Raw genomic sequence first — 6032 nt, 5'->3', positions numbered from 1 at the left:
GCTGCAGTGATCAGTTAATGCGAGGATCTGCAAACCACATGCCAGGGGCCGGATTTTTTTGTGCTCGGCCCATGAGCTAAGAACTGTTTTATGTGACATCGTAAGTGGGTGGAAAACTCAAAAGAATCATGAAAATCACGTGAAATTTATACCTTGGCGTTCGTGAATAAAGTTTTATTGGTACACGGCCCATCGGTTGACACACTGTCATCCCTAATGGCTTTTGGCTTTTTGGCTTTTGGCTCAGTAGGTGCTGAGTAGGTACATCAGAGACCATCTGGTTGGCAAAGCTGAAAATATTTACCCTCTGGCTCATCCCAGAAGTTTCTCACCCCTGAGTAACTTTCAACAGTGCTGGGCACATAATGAGCTTGGTATCCTCATACTGGCCATTGTTATGAAATATGTGGTTTGTATAAAAATCACATGCTATTTCTTCCCCTTAAAATGTCATATTTTTCCCACACCACTGAGGATTCTGGGAAGCTGACCTCACTCCCCCCATCCTGTGAAAGTTCCTCCCCGATCCCCTCCTGTTGGGTGCTCAGGTTATTCCCAGATGCTAAGGTAGAGCTGCGGAGGCCAACGCCCCCACACCTCCAGCTGGGTTTGTGTTCACGTATCCGACACCTCGCTGTCGTTTGCGGCGTGCCGGGTCCTGTCCTAGGCCCTTTGCAAATGTGAACCTGTTTAGTCCTTGCGATGGCTCCCGTGATCCTCCCGTTTTCCAGATGGGCACACAGAGGCTCAGATGACTGGCATGACTGGCCCAGGGGACACGGCCAGCATTCAAACCCAGGCTGGGGGGCCCCTGTCTGTGTCTCGACTGCGGTCCTCGTTTCCGAGGAAGAGAGACCCAGAAGCCAAATCCTGGTATCAAAGCGGGACAGGAGTAAAAGATTCTGGCAAACTGCCCCTGCTGTATACATATGGAGGTCACTTAGGGCTAATGCGAGGTTTGATGCTCAAAACCTGACTACGGCCTCCCAGGGGCAGGTCCTAGAATCTGAGTGTTGCCAGGAGAACTGGCCGTCCCTGCCAGGTAGGGAAGCAGCAATCCCTTGGTTACAATCCAGGTGCAGTGGCTGGGCCCCAAACCTGCAGCTGCTTCCCTCACCTGGGCCTGGGGGCGTGGCCAGCAGGTTCTGCACAAATCCAGGCCTTCATCTTGCCAGGACCTAACCCCCCCCAAGCTACCTCTTTCCCCTTCACCCGCCCTGTCTGAAAGGATGCCTAGGCTCTTCCCTTCGTTCAGGCTCAGCCACCAGAGGTGGGGCAGCTCGGACTCCCCATCCCTCCTGGCAGGTATGTCAAATGGTGCAACCGCCTCGGAGAACAGTTTGGCAAGTTCCAGAAAAGTTAGATACACACCCACCGCCACAGGACCCAGCGTTTTACCCCCTGGGTGTCTTCACCCAAGAGCAATGAAAGCTGATGGCGGTGCACGCACTTCTACATAGACGCCCCCAGCCTGTCACCCATTCCAGTCCCAGACATTCACCGGGAGGAATGAAAGGGCACGTCCATAAGGTGTCGTGCCACCCGCAAGTCCCAGCCACTTTCTTTGTGACAGTCTGAGGAAACACCGCAGATGCCCATCGGCAGGTGAGCCAGAGAAGCATGCTGCGACCTATCCGGCCCATAGCACGCTAGCCGCCAAGAAGGAGGCGTGAGCCATGGGTGTACATGGCAGATGGATGAACCCCAAAATAATTAAGCTGAGCGTGAGGATCCAGACACGTGGCCGTGCCTGTGGGTTGACTTATTGTCCAGGGTGGCTTCCGTGCTACTGGGGCAGAGTTGAGTAGAGAAGAGCTCTGGGTAATCAGTAACTGTCTGGGTCTCAGGTCCCGCAGCTATGGAAGGGGCCTAGGCGTGGCCCCTGACCCCACAGCCGTGGGTGCCCCCTGCTGCGGTGCCGCGTGGCTCCGGCTGTGCTCTGGCCTAGATGCCGGAAGGAAGTCTCCTTCATCCAGCGATTTGGGTTTTCTCTTTGCTTTGCCTCCGAGACAAAGCATCGTGGACATCGGTTCACGCCAGTGATTGAGTAACCCTGGGAGGGGGGTGGGGTATGTGTGTGATTCTTTTAAATATGTGTATTTACGTGTCTCGTTATCTAATAAACATATTTAATATGTTTATACACGTGGTAACATACAATTATGCATTATACAGTGTGTAACAATACCTGGCGCCTTCGAGTGCATGTACATTGGATGTGACACGTTACACACGTGTGAATATATACTATATGTTATGTGATGTCCATAGCATATTTAAAGCATAGACGTTTTATATAAATACACTAGGTAAATAATAAATACATACACTACATATACGTTGTATGTTACACGTTTCATGTGCACATATATTATGCATATCAATACAACATATACATAAACATATGAGATGTGGGGTTTTTTCTTCCTTTTTTTTTTTTTTTTTTAGAGCGGGAGGCGGGAGGGGCAGAGGGAGAGGGAGAGAGAGAACCTTAAGCAGGCTCCATGCCCAGTGTGGAGCCCAACATGGGACTTGATCTCAGGACCCTGAGATCATGACCCTGAGCTGAAATCAAGAGTCAGACGCTTGGGGCTCCTGGGTGGCTCAGTCTGTTGAAGCATCTGCCTTCGGCTCAGGTCATGATCTCAAGGTCCTGGGATTGAGTCCCACAGTTGGGCCCCCTGCTCAGCCTCTGCTGCTCCCCCTGCTTCTGCTCTCTCACTCTCTCTGTCAAACAAATAAATATATATGAAGAGTCAGATGCTTAACCGACTGAGCCACCCAGGCACCCCTGTGATTTGTTCTTAAAATGGGATTTTTACAAGGCCTTTGGTCCCTCAGACTTGCATTCATTCAGTCAATATTTATTGAGCACCTACTTCGTACCAGGAGCTGTTCTCGGTGTCAGGATGCAGCTGTGAACTCACCAGATGGGTACCCCCTACCCTCGCGGCGTGGAGCTGACAGTTTACTCTCACACGTTATTCTGAGCTGGTGGTTTCGGCAGTTTGTTTGGGCTTTAGATGCTGAAATGAGTTCAGTCCCAGGCTGACTCATGACTTACTCTCATCACTGTTCCACTTATCAGTAAGTTTTAAATTTTGCTAATAGGATAGATACCCACCAACTCAACACCACCTGGATAAAGAGAATTTTAGCAATGACCCCATCCTGCTGCCTGGATTCTCCCTTAGAAAGCAACCACACTCCCTGATCTGGGGAAAGGATCATTTATCCTTTCCCTCCCTCCCCACCCCCCTCAAAAATAAGCATATCTCAAATTGTTATTCCCCCGTAAAATGTCGTTTCAAGTACTCTAACTTCATAAGGAGGCTATCACACCATGTGTAACTTCTGGAGGCTCCCTGCCCCCTCGATGTTGCATTGCTCCGTCCCTCCATACTGTTGGCCTGTGGCTGGGGACACCCCCTGGCCGGGCTGCTGATTGATACTCCAGTAGGTGAATTTCCCACAATGCATCTCTCCATTCTCACAGCAATGGGCATTAGGGTCGTTTCTGGGTTTTTGGCTTCTTCACGTTGCAGTGATGACTGTTGGGGGGGCGCATCTCCCAGAAGCAACGAGCAAAGCTTTCTGGTGGATGTGTATCCGGGAGCGGAAAGGCCATGTTATGCGGCCCATGGATGTTCAGGGCTGCGATTCAGGCCAGTCTGTTTCCCGGAGTGTTTGCAGTGTGCAAGAGCTCTGTGTACGCACAACCTCTGTGACATTTGGTATTGCTGGACATTTTAAATGTAGGGCTATGAGGAAAATTGGGCCTTGCCACGGCCTTCCCGTGCATTCCCTTGATCTTTTAAAAAATTATTTATTTATTCATGAGAGACACAGAGAGGGAGAGACAGAGACACAGGCAGAGGGAGAAGCAGGCTCCCTGCGGGGAACCTGATGTGGGACTGGATCCTGGGACCCCAGGATCAAGCCTTGGGCCGAAGGCCAATGCTCAACCGCTGAGCACCCAGGCATCCCTCCCTTGGCCCTTAAAGAGGCTGGACATCTCGTCATGAACTTGTTGGCCACTCCTGTCTCATCATTCATCGTACACCTGTTCGTGCTTTCGACCTATTTTCCTTTTGAGTGGTTGTCTTGTTCTTACTAGAACCTCACTCCTTTTCACATTTCATCAGAAGTCTGTGCCATTATTTGTAGTATGCATTCTCGAGAAGGGCAAAAATTGGTCTGGTGGTGGGAGGGTTGTAAATAAAATCTTACTCTTCTGATGTACAAAACACAGATATACATTAAATATAAACACAAGCACGCGGTATACCCGTGGTATTAAAATTTCACGAGAGGTGATCAGGAAAGAAAAAGTCTCAAGCAGGGGCGTCTGGGTGGCTCAGCGGTTAAGCATCTGCCTTCAGCTCAGATGGTGATCCTGGGGCCCAGGGATCGATCCTGCAGGGAGCCTGCTTCTCCCTCTGCCTGTGTGTCTGCCTCCCTATGTGTCTCTCATGAATAAATAAATAAAATCTTAAAAAAAAAAAAGTCTCAGACAGTTCAAGAGGGACTCTAGTGGGGGAAAAAAAAGGCTGAGAAACATTGTTTTGTAGCAATTCTCACAAGCATAGGGCAAGGAACATCTTCTGGGGCACTCATAGGTTATGGGAGTTCGAGACAGACTCCCAGAAGTTGGGCCCCGAGGCCTGAACGTGCCTTCGCCCCCTGCCATGCCTGCCAACTGCTTTCCCAACTCATACACATTCACCTCCGAGCACTTTGTGAAAATGCCTGTTTCACCACATCCTCACCAGCACTAGCTTTTTATCAATTTAACAATCTTTACCTACTTTGATGAGCGCCAGAGCATGGTATTTTTCTTACTGTTTGTTATCCTTTCTTTGGCCTCTGTAACACTGGGCACTTTTCGTGTGTTTACTAATCAGTCTGCCTCCCAGGAATGTAACAGAGTAGAAGCACTGCAGGCCAACACATCTGGAGGAAAAGGGGGGGTCCTTGGTCTGTGGTGGCAGAGACTCAGCTGAGCTGTGTCCTACAGTTATACAGGAAACAGGAGTTGATGATGTGAGAGATTCTCAGCCTATTCAGATCACAAAAGAAGCTAAAATGAGAGGAGGTTAAGTCAGGAAGGCGTCCTCCAGGCCAGCTGGGTGACCTTGGGCACATGTCTAAACCTGTCTGAGCCTCAGTTTCTCCACTCATGAAATGGGGATGGAATTAATAGCACCCACCTCATAGGGTTGCTGGGAAGGGTAACAGAGCAGGCTCACACATGAGCTCGGTTCCTGCAGCCCAGGGGTGGCCTCTGGGGAAAATGATGGGTGGGAGCTGCTTCTGTGCCCTCCTGACTGTCCGCTGGACCCCAATCCCTGGGGTCTGGCAGCTATCAACTCAGGCCCCGCCCCTCCTCTCAGGTACCTAAGAGGGAGGGGCAGAGGATTCATGCTGGGGATTAACAGGGGAAGATTAGAGATTGGGGGGAGGGGGGGGAGAGAGGCAGAGGGTGGGGGAAGGGGTCTCTATCCACTTAACCCTTCCCTCGCCAGCGCCAGAGTAGCCACCCCTACTTCCTTTGGCCTCAGGTTTGTGAGAGGGCAGGCCACCTGCAGAACCTTCCCCTCTCACCACCGCAGAACCCTGGAGGAGGCTTTAGGGTTGGGGTCCTCAGGCTTCCCACATGCTGGTTGACCTGGGGAAGATGGGGTTCCTCTCTGGGCCTCAGTTTTCTCTCCTGAAAAACTGGGAGAGCGTGCAGAGGCGATGAGACCTCGGCTGGCAGGGCGGGAGCTCAGGGCCTGGTGGAGATCTGCTGGGGCGGCCCAGACTTACTGAGCACCTACTATGCAGGCAGGGCTGCTGTCACATCTCATTTGTCCGAGATTTCCCAGCCTCTGGGATGCCCAGCAGCGCGCGCAGAGCCGCAGAATCAACTTCCAGAAGCCCCCAGAGTCCGCCACGGCTGCGGAAGGGCGGTCCGGGGCCCGATTCCCGTCCTGAGCCCCCGCCTGCCCCCTCCCTAAACCCCGGCGTCCTCCCTGGGAGAGCTGGGAACC

The sequence above is a fragment of the Canis aureus genome, chromosome 19 (assembly GCF_053574225.1).
Source record: "Canis aureus isolate CA01 chromosome 19, VMU_Caureus_v.1.0, whole genome shotgun sequence".
Lineage (NCBI taxonomy): Eukaryota > Metazoa > Chordata > Mammalia > Carnivora > Canidae > Canis > Canis aureus.
Note: the sequence above shows the minus strand (reverse complement) of the source record.